At 39.3% G+C, this 26,643-nt stretch overlaps 1 protein-coding gene across 8 annotated transcripts in view; it reads left to right on the top strand.

The window, feature by feature from the left end:
- Positions 1–23,309: 23,309 nt before the first annotated feature.
- Positions 23,310–26,643, top strand: part of LOC109076080 (zinc finger protein 536-like) — a 147,865-nt gene continuing 144,531 nt past the window's right edge. For 3 of the 8 annotated variants that reach the window (XM_042755487.1, XM_042755481.1, XM_042755484.1), the window contains exon 1: positions 23,310–23,757. The gene's annotated coding sequence lies outside the window, so the exon portion shown is untranslated. The other 5 variants (XM_042755488.1, XM_042755489.1, XM_042755482.1 and 2 more) reach the window with 3 other exon arrangements.

Raw genomic sequence — 26,643 nt, forward strand, 5'->3', positions numbered from 1 at the left:
TTTCTTCCGTGGAACCTGCCATGTACAATGCGATGGCGCTCTACCTGCTGAATAGCCTCTCACCACAGGAGGCTGAGAACATGAGTTTTTCAGAGAGTGTGCTGTGTATATGTGGGTGTGGCATTATAGGAGAAAAAAAATTGCACAAGCCAGACTGGCAAAAGGAAAAATAGACTTTGATTAGCATATGAGTAAATAAGTTGTATTGTGGTAAAGAAAAAAAAAAAACTTCTGAGATAGACATAAAGCTCTTTTATGTCATCGTTTCTAGATAGTTGATGGAGCTGAACATTAGTGGCATAAGCGTGTCCCATTTGTAGCTTGTATCCAACTGCAGTCGCCACAATATAGTGGATTTCCAAGTTGACATTTAAAGAACAAACACAGAGCTCACATGGGTGGCATATTTGTCTATTGTTCACAAGCAGATAAAACTTCAGCTTGTTGGAAGTTAGGTCATCTTTTGTGTAGGTCTGCAAAGCTGCATTCTCTTTTACACAACCAAACACACACACATTTGGTGTGTGGAAGTAACATATTCAGTAAATGGAAGTAACATACAGTATAGGCCGCCTGTGCCCTTATATGACGGGCTAGTAGCATCTAGATCGGGGTAAGTGGACTTCTGAAGTGGAACAGTGGCCAGAGATATGGAAATAGATGTACAAATGGATGTGTATTGAGGGACTGAAGCCATGAGGGCTCTAACAAAACCAGGGCCTCAGTGAGCTATTAGTGTTATTGGCTCTTTCATTCCATCTTCAGTCATTTCTGTTGCTCTTTTCTTTTCAGCCATGTTGCACATTCCGCTTCTTTTGGCCGAGTGGACCAAAGTGTGTGGCGGCAATATGCTGCAAACTTGGACAAACTTTTTGGTGGTCTGTCGTGTGAACGTGACTTCGGTTTGATGCAGCATCAGATTGATGGAGAGGGCTAAGTGGCCTTTATTTTAACTCTTTCTTTGAAATAGGCAAGGCAATCCCCGTTGGCCCAGGGATCATTTTCTATTTACGTTTCCCTTGCCAATGACAGAGACGATGCTGGCCAAATTCACAAAAGAAGATCCACATTGGAAAATCCGGCTAATCCCTGATTGAAAGTTCATGCATTGGCTTCCATGTATAAGCTCTGGCAGATTTTCCCAGGAAACAGAAAAAAAAAAAAAATGAACAAACTAGGGATCTTTTTTGGTCAAAGAAAGCCATACATTCAAGGCACACTCGAGCCATGACAGTGTCGGAAATCATGTCCGTTTTTCAAGTGTGGGCTTTCATGTGCAAAAGGAAGAGAGAGTCTCCATTCTGCTCTCATCGAAATCAAAGGCGAACAGAAGGAGGGGTTAATGTCCTCAGTTGTTCTGCCAGTAGTACGAGGGCTACAGAGATCCAGATCTAGCAGGGAGATGTTTGAAGATTTCAGGAGCACGTGCCTACCTTGTACCTGTGATGCCTGTGAAGCAGTTCTTCCCTCCATGCAAACGCATCTTTTTCTTTTATGTCCCGCTCGCGTTCCCCTCTTCTCTCTTTGCCCTCCCCCAGTTCTTCTAGAGTAGTGTCCATGGCTGGAGAGAGAATCCTCACAGATGGCATGACTGCTTGTTCTTTTGGGGAGTGGGGGTGGGGGGAGTTAAACAAGCTTAAACTTTCTTATTTTCCCTTCGCTTTTCTTCGGGCAAAACTTTGGACTGCAGCTTTCGAGGCCTGGCGCAAGCTTTATCTCTGCCCACATGCCAGGGATGTGTGGGGTCCTCAGAGGAGCTCCAGTTGGATGCTGAGTCTGTGGGTGCTCTGCGTCCTCCATCAACAAGGCCATCAGCGAAATGTTCCCGGTTCACGCCAAAGCCAAAGCTGAGCTCCGTCTTGTGGTACAGCTGGTCATCCCAGATCCGCTAGCCATTTGAAGCAAGGGCTACTTGGTCCAGGATTTGATAAGGGAATGTTTTAGCTTTCCTTCGCTTCCCTGTGGTGCACTGGAGGCAGTCTCTTGGTTAGATGGATAAGAAGCTCCTTTACTGGAAGTGATGGATTGTGGCTGGCACAGCAACGCTCTAATCAGCTTCTCAGAAGTTAAGCGTGGGCTCTAATGGTGTAGACTTGTCAGGACCCTGACGTCTCTGCCATCTCTCTTAAAGCTGAGAGTCAAGCATGCGAGATGCTGAGAGAAATGAAGCTGTCCTCCCTCTGCGTATGGACTGTGTTATACTCTCCCAAACATTAGCAGAAACACAACCTGCCTTAATTTGAAACAGGAGAGGAATAGAGATGCTGCGCCAAACCGATAAACAAAAATGTGTCTGGGTGCTAGAGAAGGAATAAAAAGTGGCAACACTGAGAACTGAAAGAGAGCAGCATGTGGACCAGGACTGTGTTGTAGCCAATGAGGAATAGATATCAGACAGTGAGGGGAGGTTAAGGTGTGAGTAGCACAGAACTCTTCTATTATTATCCTCCACTCCGGGCCTCTACGGTGACCCGATAATAAGGCTCTATTACCACTTAGCCTCTCTCTGTGCCTTTCTATCCAACCTTGTCTCAATGCATCTCTCGAGTGGCTCATCGTGCCTGCCACGATCCACTTCACCGTTGCACGGCTCACCCACAGCCTCGTCCCTGTGAGGGTCAGATAGCCAACTTGACCCGTGTCGATTGGAACACCTGATACTGACGTCCAGGCATTTTACTGATTCACTGTTACAGCTCTCTTTCAAAAAATCCAGAAGTTTCTGTAATGCTTTTAAAGGTCTCATTTGAGAGGAAGAGCAGTGATGTATTTGGCTTATATCTGAGTTTCGCCCCAGTGTTTTAAGCACATCCTGAGTGCTCTTTTCTCTGTTGTAGCCTCTGATTTGATCACTTGAAAATACACAGGTCTATAAATAGAAAAGAGCATGTTTGTGTGAGCTGACTTTGTAGAACAAATTCCATTATATTTGGTTATAGATATTGTGCTTCCTGAGTGGTTTCATCATAGATTCACCATGATGTCTGTATTTAGGGTGAAGGTTGTGTGAGAATTAAGTTCACCTTCACCTCTGGTACTCTCATGCAATTACTCACTGAATTCTAATTATATATGCAGATTATAGCATTTTTTTAATATGATTGCAATATTTAATACACTTTAAAAGTTGTATGTGCCCATACGGGGCACAATTTTATAACATCATAATTAAGCTTAGAAAGGGTTTATCATCACTGTGCTTCAAGCATAACCTAATTCTCATTTTCATAAAAAGCATCTGTGAAATAGTCTACATTAAACTCATTTAATGGTCAGCTAGTGTGTGTGTGTTTTTCCCTTTCTCCTCGCAGACATCTTCATGCAGTGAACTTTTACTAACAGCCCCTGGAGTCAAGGCACCTTTTAAAGGGGCCTGTGACAGAAATTACTGACTTGTTTGTTTGAATCAGTCGAAAACACATCGACATCAGTGGCAAATTAGGCACCGGCGACGAGATGGCACATCCTTTCTCGCTTTAACGAAGAACAGTCTAGCATTAGGTGTCCCTGGGTAAATGATAGAGCCATCTCTTCAGTCTGTCTCGCTCTCTAATGCACAGGTATCACTTTTTATTGTGACATTTGATGTCGACCTCCTTCGTTCCAGATCTCTATTTTACTTCCATCATTTCATTGACACCCTCTTGGCCCTTTAAATATTTATCTTTCTTTACTTTTGATATTTATAAAGCAGGAGGGTGGCTGCATTCTTCGCAGGGCTCGGAGAGGTTATAGAAAAACGATGCTAAGGATCCAGGCAGGCGGGCAGACGACGGAGGTATTTTTGCAGGTGCTGTAGAAAAGGACCCTTCTGCAGCAGTGTGTCTTGGATGGATCCTGACAAAGCCTTCTCTTTGGATGCCAGATGGACCCATGCATTCCCCATACTCTTGCGCAGCTAAGACCTAGGCTTTTCTCTCCACACCCCCTCCGCCACCACCACCTTTTTTTCCTTTTTTCACAACAAAAGAAAAGCGCTTTGGCTGAAAGAAAACCACAGCTGAATTTTATGGTGCCGCTTCTTTTGCCAAGCTGATTTTAGCAATTCAAAAGACGAAGTGCATGGAAATGCTGTTTCGGCTGCGTCGTCGATACGCTTTTGATGCAAGTTTGAATTGGCAGATATGTTTGCCACACTAATATATCGGTGCTCAGCGGAAAATCTTGATAAAATCCAGAAGCACACAGCAGAGACGGAGTCCGGCTCAGAGTGCTGTTGGAGCACAGCTTCTTCTCCATAATGCCTATAAGGCCGGAATTGGGTGGCAGCAGAGTCAGCGGGAACGTGCTCGTGCAGTGATCCGAATTATCACAAATACACGCTTATGCTTGGCAATGACCGCACAAATACGCTTATACACATGCACATGGACAGACACACACTGAAATGAACGTTTATGCAGGCCATAGAGAACACATACATGCACAAATATGTGTGGCCCCTGCATTGTACAAACAATTGGAGTGCTTTACTGGGAATACAATCAAAGAAATCAGAGCTAAAACAAATCCCTGGGGAGAATGAAAACACATTAGATTCATGTACTCTTAATTATATGTGCTCTTAAGCTTTGATGTATTAAAAAGCATCAGTTGTTTGCAGAGCTGCAGGTTTTCTGCAAATGTAGTTCAGTTTTTTTTCCCCTTTAATCCTTCTTTTAAGTTTTATATTGGCTCATATATTGATTGTATTGTTTTTAGAACTAATAGCCATATTATTCATAGTTCTAGATGTTTTAATTTCCTTCTCAGTTCTTATAGATTGGTCTTAGCATTTGTATTTTGTCTTTCTTGCTATGCAATGTCATTGTGAAGTCTGAATGCATGTTTGATGCCTGTAACTTCTATCTATCTATCTATCTATCTATCTATCTATCTATCTATCTATCTATCTATCTATCTATCTATCTATCTATCTATCTATCTATCTATCTATCTATCTATCTATCGTTCTATCTATCGTTCTATCTATCGTTCTATCTATCGTTCTATCTTTCTATGTGTCTGTCTGTCTGTATGTCTACTGAAAAAAATATGTAGAAACAATTTTCAATCAGAAATTGCTAGTAAATTTCACAAAAAAATGACAAAGAAACAGCAAGTGACAGATTTTGGAGGTAAAAAGGTTTAAGTTGTATTTTCTTGTATTTTCACTCCAATGATCATACAATACAAAAAAAAAAAGGAAAAAAAAAAGGAAAAAAGAAAGAAAAAAAAAGAAAAGTGTTCTGGCATGTTCATATGTATCAAACTGTTGGCACTCCCCTAACTGCAGTTCACCAGTCTGTACTACAGTATGTCATGGATGAACTGTTTCAGACAGTTCTCATTCAAGCTCTGACAGACATCTTATTCTGGGTCCGTTTTCATGCTCAGCTGAAGCTGGTACTTTTGTCTCTTTCATAACGGTTAAAATTAGGATTTGGAGAGGACAGACTGGTCAAAGGTTAGTAATAAAAGGGGCATCCTGTACTCAGAAGATCCTCCTAGAGACTAACCTCTGTTTTAAGCCACATTCAGCTGTGGCAGCGGTAGAAAGAACATTCTTTAAACTTTCAAGGCAGTAGAACTTTGTATCCCTCTGAATAGATAATTCAGGCTTTGCAACTCAGGCATAAAAGGAAGCTTAAATTACACCATACAAACTCTCATTAATATTACAGGGACCATTCTTTGACTTAATTTCATTTCATTTCTCCATTTGAGCGAAGTCAAACGTTGCAAGGGTAAGAAATTATAAGGGGTACAAATCATATTTTAAGATTCAGTATTCTGGCAGGCTGTTAAATTATATTAACCCTTTTTTGAATGATTTTCAAATATTTGATTTTGGAAATGTTTTATTCTTTATCTCTCCACTCATAACAAAGCCAAAAAAAGAAAGAAAAGAAAAGAACCCTGCCTCTTGTGACTCTGACTTACACACAACATATGCTATACACACAAACATACTGCACAATTGACCTAACATATGCTTTTTAAATAGGTATATAGTATTGAAAACATCATAAAGAGCTGCATTTTTATTTATTGATTTTTTTTTTCACTTTTTAAAGAGGCAATGATTTAAAATTATAAACAGTTCTTATTGCTGCAACCATTTTTGACATGATTTTAAAAGGCTCCCTCACTTCCTGTCAAGTTTTGCAAAAACCCAAAACCCATCTCACATGTGGTGTGGGCAACACGAGGGAGAAGATCCTTTAGTGCCTTAGACAACATAATGGAGATCTTAAGTGCCAAGGAGTGAAATGTTTTGGAGCTAAAGCTGTCGACCTTGTTATTTTTCAAAGTCAGTATCCGCAGAGCGAAAGTTCTTCTGTGCGCTGCTTCATTATGCGTGGAAATGAATAATGTGTGAATAAGACTGTATAAACAAAGAAAGTGAAATACAGGGAGCACGCAGACAAAAGATTATCACAGTTAAAGTACTGAATTTGTGCATGGCAGAGCGGGAGAGAGAAAGAGACTGAGAGAGGGAGATTAGGAAGAGATGATAAGGCTAAATGCCCTGTGTGTCCTGTTGTCTAATTGTTTATAAATGGAACTAATCGTTTTAGAACAGTAAGCGTACCTTACATTTAACTGTTTTATTCTCCCCACATCTCTTCCTCTGTTTTGATGAGAGAGGCAAACTGCCACAGTTAACAAATGCAGGAACATCACTATTATTGATACAGTTTTGTGTGTGTGTGTGTGAGTGTGTGCAGTCACACTTGTGAGGGAGAGAAAGTGTATGCACAAAATTAATCAAAGCGGGGGCGGTGATGAACAGTTTCTGTAGAATTCTGTCAAAGGTTAAGAGCTAGTTATTTTTAAGAGTGACATGAATCTGGGAGAGACAGTGATTGCCTAAATGACCACTGTAATTACCAATTACTTCGTGAAGCAGAGAATATATTCACGGCATGTAGCCTGCTAAATACAGACAGGCATTAGCCCATTTACGTACTAATGCACATAATTTAGATCCTGAAAAGGGCAGATGGGAACACAATGGAAGATAGAATAGATAACGTCTAATATCATTCCAAAAAGAATATTGGATTCATTGGAGATGAATATTACTTTGTGTCAGATTGTTTTTCCACGAAACAGTCAAAATATATTTCATCTCTCTCCCTTTCTCCTTTTGTTAGCAGCCAGACCATTTAGCCCATCAGCAGGGGCCGAGATGGAAGAAGAGAGAGAGAGAGAGAGAGAGAGAGAAAGTGAAGATACTGAGAGGTGGGTAGAGGGCTGGTTAGTGGTTTTGGCCCCTGTCCACATTAGCAGGTAATGAGAAATGAAGAAAACTCACTATGACAGCAGAACCACCACCACAATGCAGTGATGCGGTTAGCGGCCTTATACTGTACCTCTTTACAGAGACTAAAATAAGATCCATACTTGAGACATAGGCTAACTCGATCGAAACATCTCTTATTTTACTCACCCCCTACAAACATAAAGCCACAATCTAAATGAGAGGTGAGGGGAGGGGGTGTTGACAGGCCCAACTTGTACCAGGATGTTTACTAAATTAGACATAAACCGAGAGTGAAATGCAAAGCTCTGCAGATTCGCTCTAACTCCGCATAAATAAGTTACAAAAAAGAAGACAGAAAAGAAAGAGCGTAAACAAAACCGAGAGGCAGAGAGAGCAACTGTAAGAGAAAAGGAGTGGTTTGATTGTGGGATAATGAGTTGCCGTATACAAAGCTCCTTCCCACCCTGTCTAGTTTTTTTTTTTTTTTTCCCAGTTCCTCTTTTTATCAAGTTTTCTTTCCTTCGCTATCAGCTGGTCTTGTCTCTCTTTCAACTTTTTACCCCTCCTCTCTCTTCTCTTCACCTCCCACTCAGTTTATCCATATCTTCATCCCACAGCTCTTCTGCTCTCTCTCTCTCTCTCTCTCTCTCTCTCGCTTTCTGTGTCACCTCCAGTGTTGCTCCGGTGGATCTTATAGTCTGGAAGGATAACGGGGACATATATTTGCAAACGATGTAATCGTGCCTCCTTCCATCTGATAAATACTTTGAGCGAAGCCTGATTATTGTAGTTGGCCTCCAGTTTCAAAAGAAAAGGCTGCAGAAAGGGAGGGCCGAGGGGCCGCGTGTGTGTTTTGAATCCAAACTTTGGATGGGTGACATCACCCTCTGTTCCCTGCCTTTGCGTAGTAATGTCCGCATCAGTCGCGTCCCATTTGAAAAGGATTAGCTTATTCCACAAGGACTTCTTTTTGGCCTGGGCTGGCACAACACGCACAGTAAATCCACAAAGGCCATTCACATAATGGTAGTAATAGCCTTCAGGAAAAGAAAGAGAGAAGTGTGAGGGAGAAAGAGAAAACGCTGCGCTCTTTATGTGTAGCCCAGTTATGGAATGTTTCTGGACTGCAATGGAACGGGATATTTTTAAGTAGCCGAGATTAAGTTATGCTGTCTCAGAGCCATGTTTGTTTTTTTCAAAATGTGTCTGTCATCTCGTGCCAAAGAAGTTTAGCACTGTTGTTGCTCCTCACTTAGCTATTGGCTTCCGAGTGACATTTAGTATAAAACAGTACCTGCACCAAAAGTATCATGCCTGTTTAAAGTAAGGAGGCATATGCCCACTCCATGGTTATTGTTAGACTTTTACACTTTCCTGATGGATAATTTTAAGAAGCTTAACATTTTACTACAAAGAGATATCAGACAGAAATATTAGATAGATATGAAAGGAGTTGGAATGATCTGTAAAAAGGTGGGGGAAGGAAAAGAAAAAGACAGTTATTTTTTTTTTTACGATCTGGAGTTATGGAATTGGTTCTAAAGAATGGGCTGTCATGTGACACATTGATGGCCGACGTAAGGGTATGGAATGCCAGAAGTCCAGAAGATGGAAGCAGTTTGGTTTAATTTGGGCCAAGCACTTAGCAGGGAGTCCACAAACTGCTCAAAGCTGACATTTGCATCTCCAGGAGGCAAGAAAACAGGGGATCGGCCCGCATTCAACCTCACTATCCAATCCCATCCCATCCCCCCGCACAAATGCGGCAACCACAATCGTTAAATATTTTTTTGATCAAATGTAATTTTTATTTTCTGTTGATTGTATAAAAGATAACACAAATCCCTTAGTCTGGGGGAAAAAAAATGAATAAATTAAAAATAGCTATAGCTTGTATGTCCTCCAAATGCCTCAGAAAATTGCTGATGTACTGAGCTGTTTTTCATTGATGGGTTTAGAGTTTATTTAATAGGGGCACATTCTTGTTAAGTCACAGCGACTGATTGCTTTTATGTTATGCTGCACTGGCTTTTCTATTTCAACTTAAATAAATAAATATGTCCCTAAATAAGTGAGACACTGAGACATGCAAAGAAAACTTACCAGTCAGAGAAAAGGCCTATTTCTGTTCTGTCATAGTCAACAGAATAATGTATGGTGCATTTATTTATTTTCAAAGTCTATGTATAATTTATTCCAGGGAGAAAAGTGTTAAGGATTTAGTCAATTCTCAAGTCACAATTTAACAAAATTTCTCTTTTTTGCTGACCTAATTAAATATATACGAGCAAAAACAGACAGACAAAAATCGTGGCAGACCTAGAAACATCCACTAGTGCAGACTAAGACTCGCTCCTACAGAATGAAAGAAAGAGCGGTTATGAGTTCTTTTGACACTTGTGAAAAGCTCTCTGGTCATTTCGGGATCTCCATTTAGGAGTAATTACACCGCTTATTTATATGAAAAGCTAAACTTCAGGACTGTAAAATAGTTCTCTGCGTAGAACACGATCCATAAGAAATATGCTCGCATCAAATTATGCAGCACCCCATGAATGTAATATGCACTTAACATGAAATCTTCCCCTTCTTTACTGGCTCTTATCTTGTATCATTGCTTTTAATACCCAATCAATCCGGCAAATCATCAAAAAATTATATTAGACTGGTGAGTTGAGTGGTTTTAATGCCAAAATTATTGTTCTTTGATATAAACGTTGACACAGAAAAAGGGTTTCGGCAGAAATATGACTGTTCTTGCTCATTTTGCACAGGACTCTTTTTATTTCAGTGGCATACTGTGCATGAGAGAGGCGTGCGGTTCTCAGGATAATAGTTCTTTTCATAGTAAGAAAGGGCATATCAATTAAAAATAAATAGTCTTCGTAATTATTATTATTCCAACACACAGTGGTCGGCCTGCCATTAAAGGAACCCAAACCAACCCCAATCTCTCTTCTTCTACCCTCAATCAAAGCTGTGTATTTACCTCCCAATTCAATGTAAGCATTGTAGCTACATCAAACCAGCGCGGTCTTTATGCTTATGCTTCAGTACTTACAAAAACATTTTCAAATGAGCTGAATAGAAAAACGCAATATTTTCCATCATCAGGCTAATACAATCTTTTATAGACAATCTTTCTGTGCCCAACGATTCAGTCACAGACTTTGCATTATTAAGAGGAAGTTGATTTTTTTTTCAGTCGCATAAATTGTTGAGTTATACCATTGCATGTAAAATAGGAAAGATTGAAGCCAAGTAAGAAGCTAGCACGTGTTTGTACTGTAAGCATCAGGTAACACCAGACATCTTCTCATCAGTATTCTGCTAGATGTTTATGTGGCTACTACAGTGCTGAAGAATTCAAAACATTCATATGTCAGACGGAAGCATTAGCATATTCACATTTCATTTCTCCATTAACTCTTTACAATATTATTCTTCATTTTGATCTGTCCCAGTGGAACACAGAGATCAGTTAATGTACACATTTAGACAGGCCTGTGTTTTATGATGTTTGCGATGTAAAGGGAGTCTTTAACCGAGCTGACCCCCACCCCTGTGTGTTCATATGAATATGAAGACATGTGAAGATGAGTCTGGTCTTATGGAGTAGCTGGTGGGAGGAGAGAAAGACGGACAGATTAGGGCTTTTTATTTGACAGAACAATGGACTTTTACTTTCTGTGTTTTGACTGATCGTGAGTAGCAGGGCATTTATGTTTTAAAATAGAACATACTTCAATTTTATTTTTCAATTTTGAAAGATACAGTTTTATTTTTCTGACAGGGCATTGTTTTGTTACATGCAAAGTTCTGTATTTTCTCATTCTCTTGTACTTCTAAACCTGTATTCTGTTACTTTTTCCGATAAAAACACACAAAAAATTCTTTATTTTCCTCATACAAAGACGTGTTTATAGTGACCACAGGCTATCAAGCTCCTAGAAAAGCACCATATTCAGTTTGGAAACTTCAGTGGTGAAGATTATCATTAGATAATGAATTAAATTACAGTCTTTTCCTCACACAATTCTACTGTATGAAGGACTTTTGTAAGATTTTTTTTTTTTTTTTAGCTTGGGAAGCCTGTGGTCACTATGATCTGTCAGTAAATGGAAATTATCAATGTTAATATTCATTAAAAGTTTTTGAATAAAGTCAGTGATACACGTTCGGAACAACATGTGGGTGAATAAATAATGACCAAATTTTCTGTTCAGAATCTGTTTAGGAACATCCCATTGAATTTAGCACGGATGAAAACTAGTCTGTGAGGCATAGATTTGCAGTCTTTACAATGGCACGCACTGTATAAAGGTGCATTCGATTTAACTAAAATAAAATAAATAAAAATCACAACTTACGAAAAATTTCAGCCTTGTTCTCATTCTTGTGGAAAATTAAAAATGAAGCCAAAATCTATATATCTATATATATATATATTAAGTTGTGACAGTTCAAATTCAAGGTCAGTTTAGGGCAATCAGGCAACATATGGCCAGTCACAAACGTTTCAAACATTTCACATGCATTACTCTTCTCATCCTGAGAGGACGCTCCTTACTCCAAAGTAAAGCTTTTAATTTTACCCACACATAGTGCGTTTACAGATTCATGAGAATTCAAATATTCCAAATAAAGTGTAGCAAGCAGGGGGGGTGCAGGCAAAACCATGAAAACACATCCGATTTATTCCCCCTGTCTTGTTTACTGGGCCACGGAACATTGGATGCAAACAGAATGCAAATTAATTTGATTGAATCAGGTGATGCAGAGGTAATTGTATTTGAAGAAATGTCCAAGACTTCTTCTTTTTTTTATTATTATTATCAGTGGGGGAGGGGTTCTTTAAAAAATCCATCTTAAACAAAAGCTATCATCACTCCCAAGCCTTGTGATACTCCTTTGTCATTTGCGGATGTGGATGCGTCTTTAATTTCCTTTCAATTAAAAGTAAATATGCGGTTTTCTTTTTTCTCCCCCCACTGTGAAATCTAAACAAGAGGAGTCAACATGAGCAGACAGGTGAAGAATATTCATTTTGTTGCAGTCTGATTCAACAAGCTCTGTTTTAGATGGGATATTTTCTAGAAATAAATAAACTTGTTCATGTCTCCCAACTATGCACATAGTGTAAAGTATGTGTGTGACCTCTTGCCAGTGGCCTCATAATCTTAAAGAAATACAAAGGTCAAAGTCATGGCCGAATGCTTAGCAAACATGTTTTGACAATTTGAGCTGTGCTGCTCACATAAACACTTTGAATCTTTTGACACTGCGACATTTCCAAATTTGATTTTTTCCTGTTTTCTTCACAATTCTCTGTCATGTCTCTCCCTGGAATACATAAATACATAATGCAAAAAAGTTGCTAGAAAGCTGCAGATAGAATTAAACCATACTTAAACAGCATGTTCTGGTCCTTCAGTTTGATTCTACGAGCATTGTTCTAGTGCTAATATTTAGGTTATATCAGTATTAGTTTGTGTAGTACAGTGTATATACTGTGTTCACTGCATTCTAGCTGGTTACTGGAAGTTGAATTGTCTGCATTTTTGGTATTTCTCACCAGTGAGGGTGGAACGGGATGGAGTGATCCTGAAGACCTTGATTAGCTTGGAGCTAAACTCTGCAGGACAGTGAAGACCGAATTGAAGACCCCGATGTATGGTGTTGTCTTTGTTGCCTGTTCCTGTCAGTCTTAAAATCAGGCCCGACTGAGCAGCCATGGATGCGTCTAGGACTGTTGAGTCTGTTGTTTTTGACATCAGCATTAGAGCAGATCAGTCAAGTACATAATGGTGGAATTATGAATGTGTCAGTCACTCTCAATGCCAGCACTTTGAGAGCCTCTCAGTGTCAACAACACAACAACTTCAAAAACAAACCTCTCCCGCCGCACCCCTCACTGCTCTCAATGGCTTTTAACAGTGTTCACTGGCTGCATTGAAACGTAATACATGACCCTCGTGCTCAAGTAGACAAATACAGATAGATAGCAATTACGTAAACCACAATCAATAAAAACAATTCTGCCAACTTCCCGGGCTATTTTTGCTCTTCAGATGTGCTCCCGAAAATTAGGCTTTGCGAAAATCAAAACACATTAAATCAAACTGTGTCTTGGGTCTGCTGTAACAAAAACAAGGAGCATATTCAATTTACTAATTTCGGGACGAGGAAGGACACTAGTTCAACTTAAGTAATACCGAATAAAGGGTTTGATTGAATTTTAGTGATGTCATTGCGGGGTCACATTTCAATGTGTACAGTAATATGATCTAAATTTGGTTAAGGCCGCTTTCTTCCTCTGCAGGGTCTGTTCAGCTTGTGCTTTTAAGCTGCAGTGTTGCTCTCAGCACACTTGATGATGGATAGCTACAGGTCTGCCCATTGCGTTAGTGCTCATTAAAGTTTGTCCTGATGCCATTGTCATGATGGCACGGGAGCTAAATAGAGGTCAGTGATGCTTTACCTGTATACTGCAACACAATGTACACAAATACTTGTTTTCAGCTAATATGTCAAATTCTCTACGAGTTACAATTCGACTTCATTGTCCCAGAGAATCCAGTTATGCACGTGTAGAAATATATTATGATTTCACATTCACATATCGACAAATATATTTAAATAACAGTTTTGAAGTTGACATTTATATAAATAATTTCCTAGGATTTTGAAAGAAAATTTAGAGGTAGTGTATTCTACCTCCAGCCAGACAAACAAACACATAGACAATCAATTTGACCTTAGCAAAAGTAGAAAAGTTAAATAAAACAAGCAAGTATGCTGTTATAGTGTTTACACTAATCTGGTAGTACGTGAAAATGTGTTTTATTTATTTGTGTTTCATAGATCCCAAACCAGGTCAAGTAATGTAACATTTTTCACGGACACCATGTAAAGAAATTTATGAAGTTTGTTTATCTGTACCCGTAAGTTTTGGCCAGACCGTAAAGATTCTCCCTGACATGTCAAAGTTAAGTATATTTTTTTAACTGTTAAAAGGACCTTGGGGGCTCAGAGACCTAGTGTTAAAAGCCTGTGTTAACTCAATCTCTCTTTTCCTTTCTAGGCTGCATTGTAATATTTCTTTAAAGGGGTCGCCTTTATGTTGTATTTCCTCTGCTGTCTTTCCTTTTGCGCAGCCCAAGGTGAGCTAACCAAGCCCACCTCCTTGTTCTTTAGTGTGATTTTGTTCTTTGACCCCATGCTATGGGAAGAATTTTGATTAACAGACTCCTGCATGCTACTTGTTTTCAGCAAGGCCTCATGTAATATGAATAGGGGTGGCACATTTATTGAAGTTTGATTTAAAGTGAGAGGCAAAAAAAGAGATCTTGTCATAAATTATTTTACTCATATCCAGCCCTGGCAATGTATGTTGCATCGTTAAATAATGCATCAGCCAGCTCGTAATTAGGACAACAATAGTCTTTTACCACTTGAAGAAAATTCAAGCCCTGTTTTCCGTTCCCCCCACTGGTTTTCAAATGAACGCAGAAGACACCTGAGTGATCTCTCCACAACACATTTCTCCTCTCTAAATGGCAGGCATTGTTTTAAATTCATATTTCACTCTAAATGATATAGGTTATCATTCCGCCGCTCATTATCATTTAGACACAAAATAAGCAGCAGTAATGTGCCCTGGAATGCAAGTCACCAGCCTAATGTTACTCCCAATAATATACATGCATATTTGTCTCCGTGATTATTGCCAGTCGCGGCACACGTCGTTTGATTCTAATGCAATGTGACAAAGTGTAAGAACACTGTAAAAGAGAGGCAAACACGCGGGAGATAGTGAATTAATTATATATTGCCTCGTTTTTTTTTTCACCGCTAGATAACACCTTTGGAAGAAGTGCCCAGGTGCATTAATAACCTGACAGGACAAATGGGCAATCTCCCACGTCGAGCCATTACAGCACATTTATCAGTGACCCACACGCTTTCCATAACTACAGTTAAGAGTGCAGTTGTGACAAAGACAAAGGCATTACCTGCATGGAAACCCCTCGTGCTATTAAAGGCTTAGCCCTGGTGATGTGAAGTGGATATTAAATATCCTTTATCTTAAATTTCCCTCTCAGCCTCGGGTAAGCCGATATCTCTCCGCACCTCACCCTCATATTGCGCTATTGCTGTAATAAATACATAGATATCAATGGTGGTAAGTTTGTCCCAGTCTGAAAAGATTACGTGTGCCTGGCCTGCTTTAATAATGTACAATGGCTTTATGTTTATGTATAAAGGAGTAGTTGTGTAAGTGAGCTTGCCGGTGAATGACCATTGTTCTGGTGACACAGCGAAGCAGTTAAGTTCACAAACGCAGGGGGTAGTGCAGGCCATCTGGTGCTCCTGGGGGAGTACGCTCACCTGTATTTGATCCCTCACTCTCTCTCTCTCACCTTCTGTCTCGCAACTTTTTTTCAAGGCTTGTGCAGAAGGCTCGTGGGGAGCTCCCTCTGGCTCCGTCTTGGTCCCCAGAGCCCGTTGTGGTTGATGAAATTAACCCGCACATAGAGCTCTCTTCTCCCTCATCGCCTCTGAGTTGTACAGAGACAACTAGAGAGCGACTTTAAAAGAGTCGTGCTTCCAATTCCACGTTAAACCATTCATCTCGATTTCCATTTTTCCAGCACTCCCTCTCCGTGTGACATTTTTAGCTCTGGAGAGCTTGTTCGCTAAAACAAGGATTTGATATGGAAAATGCGTTTTTCCAATATCCCACACCCCTAAGGCTGTAAATACTCATTTGAGTCAAGGATTACTCTCAGTAAAACAGTAACATATCAGGGCCTCTTCATCCAAACCATAGGACTTTATCCATCCATGTTAAATCATCCTTCTGCAAATACTCACACTCTTTTATGTCTCCCCTAACCACCCTGACAGAAAGCAATAAATCTGATGTGCTTTAACCAACTCCTGTAAGATAAGGTTTACAAATGCTACAGCATCCATTACACAAGCACAGGGGTGAGTCGCTAGAAATATGAGGAACTGGCTCATAACTCTCTTATTATGAATAGCCCCAAACGAAAGGTCATGGTCATGACAACCATGTGATGGATGTCACCATTGCCCAATTAAATCTCTCTAAAAAAAGGCGCCTCCCAGCAATCCAGTTCCTTATTAAATATGAAACTGCTAAATCAACAGTCAGAGGCATGGGTGCTGTTTTCTCATCTGCTTTTGGACAAGTGCTGGCCCAGCTGTGAATTATTCATGCTGTTGATAAGAGGGTCAATAACATAACAAATCCTCCTTATTAATGTTAGTAGCGAAGCCCAAAGGTCAGTCAGTAACTTTTCCAATGTTGCGACTCCTTTGTTTTTTTTTGTTTTTTGTTTCTAGACAATCACAGAATGCAACGGTGTAAATCTGGCACAGCCAGTCCTGAAGTATATGGGAAAAAGAGGTTATTTTTGGACAACGCCGTCACCCTGGAGATAATTGGGACCCGCCGCGGTCGCCCGTCCCTGCACTTTGGCAGTGGATCGGCCTGACATTGTAGCAGCAGTGGCTGGCAGCGTTCAGACAACACAGGACAAGCACTAGGGGAATGTTGTGGAATGGCACACTGTGAAGAGGGAAGCACCGCAGATGCAGCTGAGAGGAGAGCAGCTACAGCAGACTGTTTATGTATTTACTGATATTGCACTGTAAAAAACATACATGCAGATTTAATGATTAAGAAGCAGAAACACACTCGCCAGAGAGGTTCTTTTGCTCTGCCACAGAGAACAACTACATATTTTCAGTTGACATACTGCAAATGAAAACAAATTAATTCAGGGAATGCTGAGAGTGCCTGCAAGAGAGACAGAGAGAGAGAGAAAGAGAGAGAGAGAGAGAGAGAGAGAGAGAGAGAGAGAGAGAGAGAGAGAGAGAGAGAGAGAGAGAGCGAGACTGGAGGGTGGTGGCATTGTCAGAGAATGATTTAAATCCATGACACAGAAAATGCATCCAAAATGGTACCTGTAAGTTGGGAGACTCAGAATGTAGGAGGTGATTGTGAACATAGAGTAGGTGACCCTCTACTCGTGGCTGTCTGGTGGGCTACACGGGCAAAAAAAAAAAAAAAAAAAAAGAAACCCTGCAGTACTGCCTCTGGCCTCTAGGAAGCGCACTGCTGACCCTGTGCTCTGCCCATACTTACAAACTTTGAAGGGAGATGCATTTACAGCACATAATGCTGTATTTGGGGTCAGCAAGATTATACTTTTATTAATGACAGTAAAACATTAATGTTACGAAATATTTCTATTTCACATAAATTCTTTTGAACTTTCTATTTATCAAAGATTCCTAAAAAAGGTATCAGTTTCCATAAATAAATCAAGTAGAGTTTTCGACATTGATAATAAGAATAAATGTTTTTTGAGCACCAATTCAGCAAAATAAATTACTTTACTAAAATATTAAAATAGAAAAAAAAGTTTTTGTAAATTGTAAAAATAATTCACAATATTACTTTTTATTTATTTATTTATTTATTATTTTATTAAATAAATGCAGCTTTGGTGAGCATCAGAGGCTTTTCAAAAACCATAAATAATCATACCACCCTCTTTTCGAAAACATTAGTGTGTATATATAATATAATATCAGATATAAAAAAAAAACTTAACTCTATGTAAACACAGAAGAAAAGACAATAGAAATGAGTTGTTGTTTTTTCCCTCCACCCTGTCTTGATCTTTTTTAGATTCCATTGTCCAAGGCTAGTTGATGACCTAGAAAGATTCCTCCCTGCCACTTATTAGTTGTTTCGTACTTTTGCCACAAAGTCTGCGGTTTTCACAGATGACATACTGTACATAACTTGCGGTGAGGGGAGATAATTTGCTGATAATTTGACATGTTACTACTTCATAGATGTGTCCTGGTGTATTTTCTTTACAAAACGTTGCATTCCTCTTTTTATTCTTGCTCTGCTATTGTTCTCCACAGCTCCTGAGCTGACATTAACCCACTAAAACAAGCTTTTGTTCTGGGTAACTGGAGAGCATTGCTAAGTGTACGCAGAGGTTGGTGTGACTGAACCACTTGTGCGGTGTGGCCGTGCCTTGCACTTTACGCTCGGCGTGATCCACAACAATAGCACATAATAGTAAAAGAGACTAGAACAGATAGGGCACTGATGGTGGGGAGAGATAGCAGGTGGCGTATTGGATATTTACAGTGTTTTTTTTTTCCTTTTGGATTTATTTATATTAAATGTTTTTACACTAGATCATTTAGTGCAATAAAAGAATGACTATATTTACATTACATTGTTTAAATTGATGGCTTTGCAGTGAGTTATATTGTCTCAGTTTGTCTCAATTTGTCAAAATGAGCTGAGCCAGGAATTCATTTTTTCTTGCAGCGACTTGTTGAAGTTAAAGGTCCATGTGAATGTCACATGGTATATTTAGTCGAGAAACACTGCTGTCACAGTGCTGCATATGATTTACAGCTTTACTGTACACAGCATTGGGTGCATGTGGGGCCACACGCAACTTAATGCAGCAATTGTGGTTTTATCCCAGCACCGCACCATAATCTGACCATTAAACAGTAAGTGGGGGAGCAAGCAGGAGAAGACTGAAGAGGTACGCATGTCCAGTGGAACTCATTGATGGTCTGCAAGGTTCTAATTATGTGCTAATAGCCACTGAGGAGGTCATTTGGAGCCATTAGCAAGCGCCTGTAGGTAGTTAACGGCCCACAGCATAACCCAGGCTCCTTAATGCTCCCACAGAGGCCGTTAGTTCACTGTCACCAAACGGCAGACGCCTCATTACCATGATTAGAAACCAATTGATAGGTAATAGTAAAATATGATGGCTCGCTTTCACAGAAATATGGACCTTAAGGAGGAGGCGAGACTGTGTTTGAGCTGGAGCGAGTGTGATGAGTACATGCTAAGGGGTTTTGTTCATTATTTTCATTGTGAAGTTAAAAAAAAAGTAATTTTGGAAAGGTGTAAGTTGAGTTTCATGTCAACGTTCAGTCTTTTGCTTTTCTGAGTCTCAAGACTAAGCTTAAGAGAAGCCAAAGTTGTAATGAAGCAACTAAGATACTGACTAGCCAGCAAATTTTTTCCCAATACTAATGTTGTTGTTTGTTTTTGTGTCATAGCTCTTCTTGTCAAGTTAACTCTCACACAGTGGCTTCTTTTAGTAAGAGATATATGAGTAATGAATATTTCAAGCACGTAATCATTATTAAATCTCTTATGCTCAACATTGTCAGTAATCAATTTGAGTCAGATGTTTTCGTTTAGATATTTTTTTTTTCTTTCCCGGCCAGACATCGATTCAGATGATTTAAATTAGCATTGGTCCAGTTATCAGTCATAGACATTATACACTTCTCTCAGTTCATCAACGCCGGGTGGGAGTTTGGAGCAGCGTTCAGAAGCATTATCTAAACTGTGGTCTGAAGAATATGGAGAACGTACAAACGTAGAGTCTCGTCAGATGCTGAAAACCTAGAAGTGGGCTCTAAATATTTGCCTCTGTAATATTTGACTAAATCATCGTCAGACTTGTAGATCTGCCACACATGTATTCCACTCCTCGCTGAAGAGAAAGGGAAACAGTAATGGAGTTGGGAGAGCTTCGCAGAAGGCTCACATAAGGGACCAATGTATCAGATCCTGATGAGAGGATATGGAGTAAATACGCCATAGTGTGTGTTTGTTATGCTAGTGTGCCTAGTTAGCCGATGTCATACTTTAAAGAGTAATTGATGTGATTCTTAAGTGCAATTTTAAAAGTTTAGAGTCACAGAAGGTTCAGAAAATCAGATTGTTTGAAAATTGTGCTCACTCGCTTCTCATTAAATCAGTCACTGTGATACTTTGAGAACATTTCTTCATCAAAGACCTGGAACAGATTATGCTCTGAGAAACTCAATTTAAAAAGTAATGTAGCCCCCCTCCCCTTCTTCCATATGAGAAAACCATTCTGGTGTGTTTGTATGTAGATATAAACTAGGCACAGCATTAAACCATCAGTCTGCTCCTGGATAAAATGCTTATGCAGTCATTTATTTGCTCTGTCTTAAAGTGACACTCGCCCCACATATCTCCCATCTCTCTCTCTCTCTTTGTGGCTGATTAGGAGTACATCACTTCCTTGGACATTGCTCCGCTGAATTAATTTGATAAACTTGTGAATTATCTGGACATCTGCTAAAAGATGCTAAATAGCTTCTTTCAGTTCGAGTAGATGGGGAGACTAACATCTTCATATCTATTTTTCCTGAACACTGGCATGTCTGTTTTAGAGGCCTACTGTTTTGGACGGATACCAGACACAGTGCTGATAGGCTCATATTTAAATTCCTGTCAGAAAGAATTCTGGAGACACTATCATTCCCAGCCATGACCATTTTATCTTTCCTTATAACTGCTCAAACCTTGAGTCATTCTTTTTCTGTGGCTGACACTTTGTTAACAGTTATGAGCATGTATTGAAAATAAAATGTGCAGTGTTTGCATGTACTTTGATGTCTTGAAATATTTACACTGGACGTGTGTGGTCTTGGTCTAATAGTATAAACACACCGTGTGGGTTACTCTCTGAGTCGTATATTACCCACAACTGCTTTTTCAGTGTCACAAAATAACTATAGTCCAGCTTTAGTGATGCAGTAATGCAAAATGAGCATGACTCATGAGCACACAAATCTCAGCTTTACTGCAGGAAATATCAGTATTTGTATATTTAAAAAACAGTTTAAGTTACTTGACTGCCTATGTCAACATGTCCTGGAGTGTGATCTACAGTAAATCTATTTAAAACAGAAAATTCTTAAATATTTCTTAATTATTATATGCATTCTTCATGAACTCATATTAGTTGAGAATATACATTGAATTTTTCTATTCTTTTTTTTCCTTTTTTTGTACTTTTGACCATTTACATTGAAATTGTGGAATCATAAATAAATAAATAAATGGTGGTGAAAAGGATTTAGTTGTAATATAAAGGACTTAAAATATAAAATTTCGCTTAAGCATTCACATTGGCCTATTTTAATTTTAAACTAAACTTGTGATGTGAATAAAAAAAAAAAAAGCTCATGAATGTCTTTTGTCAGGGACTTTAATATATTAATAAAATGTGCACACATACATTGTGTGTGTGTATTTCTTAAAAAAAAAATTATATTTAGTAAATTAGCATATATAATGTAATAGCATATTAATAATATGTAGCTACATAGTATGCGATATTAAGTACACAAACAAATAAAGCAACATTACACCATAATTGACTACACTTGATTCACTATAAGCATCATCTTTCACCAAGACAAGGACTAAAAAAAAAAAAAAAAAAAAAAAAGCCTTGAGTACTCCCTCCTTCCCTAAGTGCACCTGTTGCTCGAGGGCAGTCAGGAGTCACGTGACTCGAGCCGTCAGGATCTTTCGACCTTTTGATTCCTGTTACAAGTTGATATTTGCGGAGACAAAATGATCAATCTCGAATGCTGCCCTTCCAAACACAGCAGACAACGTGACAATTTTACCTTATTCTCTTGATTTTGCACCAAAATCCATAAAATGGATAGCAGCCAAACCGAACGCATCCACATTTGTTTGTTAGCGTAAAAGCCACGGCGAAGTAAACAGACAAGAAACAAAGACGAGCGATTCGCTTTAACAAGAATACAGCTGCCCCACTTTATCCGCAACAAATGTCTTCAACTTCATTTAACCCCAAACACTTAAAAATAAAGGATAAATAGAGAGCGCGATGAACACACTTGTGTGTGGAGCAGATCTCTGCCCTATATTGTTAGGAAAGTGCATGTGGAAGTCCATATGGCAACTTCCTTTTGACCTGCTTTCCCGTCCTCGTCGTGTATTGTCAGGCCTGTCACCGATAAAGAATCACTTGACTTGCTATAACAAGTTCAAAAGAAACAGAGAATCCATGAAGAATTGAGTAAAGGAACACCCCTACTGCTTTCGCTATCATTCCCATAGAGATAGCGATATTATTGATGGGATGGTTATGCTAATTTCTTTAGAGGCACAACTTTTATTTTGGAATTTGTTCAAAAAGGAATTTCATACACATCAGACTGGAAAATGCGGGCTGAATTCCTGAGCGTTTAAGGGGCAGCATGGGAATCTGATTTTCATAGTGAATAATGAATGTGCTATCTTTTAAAACGTGTGTTTTGTCTGGAAAGAAAATAAAGAGAAGGCGAGTCTTTGCCTGGGGATTTAATAACGATTAATGCTCTTTTGAACACACACACACAACTGTGTAGTGAAGCAGAAAGAGAAAAAGAAAAACCCTCCACTTTGCAACTTGTCACATGGTAACAGTTCTCTGGATCACGTTAGGAGTGAGTGTTTTGTCCTGCCTGTGTAAATACGCCGTGTTATTAGATGTCACCAGCTCCTAACACAGAAATCATTCATGATCAGTCGTATTGATTCGATTTTTCTAATTAGAAAGGTCCTTCTGTAAAATAACTGCGTGATGCTAATTAACGTAAATACATAATATTAATAATTTCTTAAAGACTGTGTGTAATTGTAATACATGATTAGCCTATTTATTTATATATTTTATTTATTTATTATTATTATTATTATTTATTTATTTATTTTTTTTTTGGGGGGGGGGGGGGTGGACTTATAAAGTACAGTACATAAGTTTTTAATTATTTTAACCACCTGCTTTTTTTTATTTTCCTTCTTTGTACCTGGATATAGAATCAATATAATCAATAATAACCGATCGATATAATCAATCAGTCTCGCATCCGTGTGCTTTTCTTCAAAGTCACACGCACTCGCATTCCGATTGCACACTTTTGTGTATTGTTATTATTATTGTTACCAAAGCGCTCCCATACTTACAACATAATCATTATATAATCCCACAACAAAGAGTTTATTGAATCCGTAGCTTTTGTCAGCTGCCGGGACACTGAACAATTGCGTTATTCTGCGTCTCTTTCCTCGTGTAAAAGCAACATCGGCCTGAGCGCTTAAGTTCAGCCCCAAAAAAGTTTCATGTCCTCACCGAAGTACCTTTTCAGAGGACCCTCTCCCACGTCTCTGAGCGCGTCTCGCCCGCTGTCTGGACCCCTTTCCTCTTTCTGTGATGAAGAGGGAGGTTGTTGGTTAGGCTGCGCGCCCCGCTGAGTGGCAGTTTCATCTCATATTTACAAACTGATAAGCTTTCTCGTGCATTTGTTTTAAATATGCGCTCCTGTGTTAGCATATAACAGCGCGAAAAAAGCGCTTCCCGTCTTGGCCGGTTTCTGTTTGTGTGCACGTGTGAGTGTGTGTGTGTGATTGTGTGCAACATAACCGGCTTATTTACATTAAATACGCCACAAGGTTACAGTGCAGATGAGCGTCATTTTATCACTCATTACTTCTCTCTTATACTGACTGATGCTCGCGCTCTCCATTCATCTCACTGGACTTTTTCTCGAGGATACAAGACTTCAGATACTTTCCCCAAAAGGTAAGCGCATTTATTTTCAATTGTAGCTATTTGTAGTGTTTTTTCACGGTGTTATTTAAACGGCGACAGGCATCAAAGCCAATTACGCCTCGTCTGAATAACGGGGCTGACAATGTGAGTGAGGATAGACAGATTTTAATAAGTGTTTACAAGGAAGTCAAGGTCAATAAGATGATCCGATGGAGTGAATTTCGCCTTTGAGTCTCTCCGCGTGGGGGAAATAGACGATTCGAGATGAGATTCCATGCACCGGGGCTGTTTTATTAAGGGTTCAAGCTTTTAGTCCCATCAAATGCCGCAAGACTCTCTCCGCTCTCTGTGAATGGACGACAATGGAGTGCCTTTTTAACGGTACAATGCTTTACACCGTCCAGATAGGGGGAGTCCGAACAGACAGATGAGGGGAAATGTCTTGTGATGCTGACCGATCGCTATCAGTGAACGCGTTTATATCGAGAATAAACTCAAAGGCGCTTTTTCATCACTCGGGATGCGCGAGGAACAGTTGGGAAACGGATTCGCGGGAGGACGAACATAACAGGTCCGAAGCGCGCGCGCATGTGTTTGCGTGTGCATATACTTTAACCCCCTCAGCAGTATAAGAAAATGATCAGCTCAATTATGTGGACATGCTTCATTATTCAATGAAGACAATCTTTCGCAACGCGTCTTGACGTCCGGATGAATTTAAAGGTAAGAAGTGGCTAGATCAGTAGTGGGCTCGCGGATGGATTTCGCTCGATCCGCTTTCAGTTTGTGCTAATGATATTGTGTGTGTGTGTTATCATATTGCACTATTTGTTTGAAATAGATGCAATATTGTCTAAATCGTTGTCACGTGAGATAATAAAACGGCTTCATAATCGAAAGCGTTTGCTGGAAGCCATTGCACGCTTTTAGATGAACTTACTCTAAAGACAAAAATAATAAAAAAATACAAACGCACGCCGTTATATTTTAAATTTGGCTCTTGTAAGGATAAGTTTATTAATTAAGTGAAAAGACACATCGTGCATTATTACTGTAAGGTGGACAGAAGCTTTCCAGCGATGCGCACCAGGTTCGCTCGTGCTGGCCAAGCACAGATATGGAGCTGTAAGAAAGTTTCCTCAAATCTCTGCTCAAACTTTCTCACTTCAGCCCCAAGGGCTTTGCGTTTAGGATTTCAGCTGAAGTGAACACAGATCGGTTGGAGAATTAGGATCAAAGTTACCCGGTGCATGCCATGTGTCAAAACTTGTGAGATGGAAGAGCCGGTGAGACCTGCCATTTTGTGCTGTGATCGACCTCTTATGAACAGAAGCCTTATGATGGCATTCAACAACTGAGGGCTAAATGTCATATCAGACTTAAAAACCTTTTTATCCGCGGAAAAAAACACACGCACATCTCCCCTGGAAATGGAGATTTGAACGACTGTTGCGAACATTGTCGCTTGGGGAAATGATGTTTTATGGAGGAAAAAAAAGAAACAAGAAAGTTGTAAAAATTGGAGATTGGGATAAGAATGCGCGCGGGAGTGCGAGAATAATTGAAGAAAAGATCAAATGTTATATGTTGGCATGATTGTGAGCTGCTTTGTGACACTCAATACAATCATTCCGTGTATTGTTTTATGCATATTTTGGTACTTGGTACAAATTATAACATTGTCAGGGTCAGAATTATAATGACACATTGCATCACGCGTCTATTGCGCGCACGTCAGGTGCTTAATTCTTTATGAAAGGTCTTCATAAATCAAGCAAAATTGATTTGCTGTCTCATGCATTCAGATCCAGGTGCAGATTTCTCTTGTCACTTTATATGAGATGACCCAACACTTTTACTTAAGGAGAAGAATATTAAACACACACACTCACACATAAACACATTCAGCCACTTTTAGTTTGTTTGTGTTTTTTCCTCAGGTTCATTGTTCATAGAAAGGGACAAATAGCAGGAGGCACAGATGTACTGTCATTGTTTAACGGATATTATGTCTGTAATAGTGTCTGGGCGTAGACTTTTTCGTCAGCTCTTTTCATTTTTCTGATTTGAAATGACATTGTGATGTAGTCAAGTCACACATTCTTTTCAGAATCCCACACAATTCATTTGAAAGGCCAGCATTAACATGACCACAAATATAGTCAAGCTCCTTTCTAAATTAAAATAAATCAGTCAATAAATAGTATGTTGGATTATTGTGGACAGTGAGAAAGGGAGAGAAAATAGTCATGCATAGTGTAATTGAGAGGCCATCTGAATTGAGGTGATCGTATTATGTGAAATGTTTGATATATTTAACAGCATTATTTTATTGTATTTAATAATGAACTAATCTAAAATTGTTCCTAAGCTACAGTATTGATTTGTAATCATAGTTTTTATGCCAATTGATGTGTGTTATTTTGAAATATTTTACTAATTAGCAAAATAATAATAAAAAAACACGGGATAGCACGGGGTAGCCACAGTTGTAGAGGTGTTGATGTTGTTGCAAGTATTGCTTATTGCAGGATTTTTGTTTTTTAAATTATTATTATTATTATTATTATTATTTATATATAATTTTTTGGTCTTCACAAACACATTAGCAGCTGAAAATGTATATCATGCTCACGTGGAATATATCATTTATGAGACGAAATGTTTTTTTGGGGGGAGGAAAAATATCAAACTCGTTTAAATGCAGTGAGAGAGAGGGTGTTGTGGAGACTCTTGTGAATACACTCTGCCAGTGCAACTGATAGCAATTCGATGGGGCTAAACAGACCAAGCCAATCCTGTCAAAATGTCTCCTCCCTGGTGTGTACGCTCTCATTTACATATGCATCTTGCACTCATTCGGCAGGGAAAGTGTGTGTTGTGTGGCAGAACTTGGCAGCGTTCGAGAGTGTTAGC

This window comes from Cyprinus carpio, unplaced genomic scaffold, assembly GCF_018340385.1.
Source record: "Cyprinus carpio isolate SPL01 unplaced genomic scaffold, ASM1834038v1 S000006709, whole genome shotgun sequence".
Classification (NCBI taxonomy): Eukaryota; Metazoa; Chordata; class Actinopteri; order Cypriniformes; family Cyprinidae; genus Cyprinus; species Cyprinus carpio.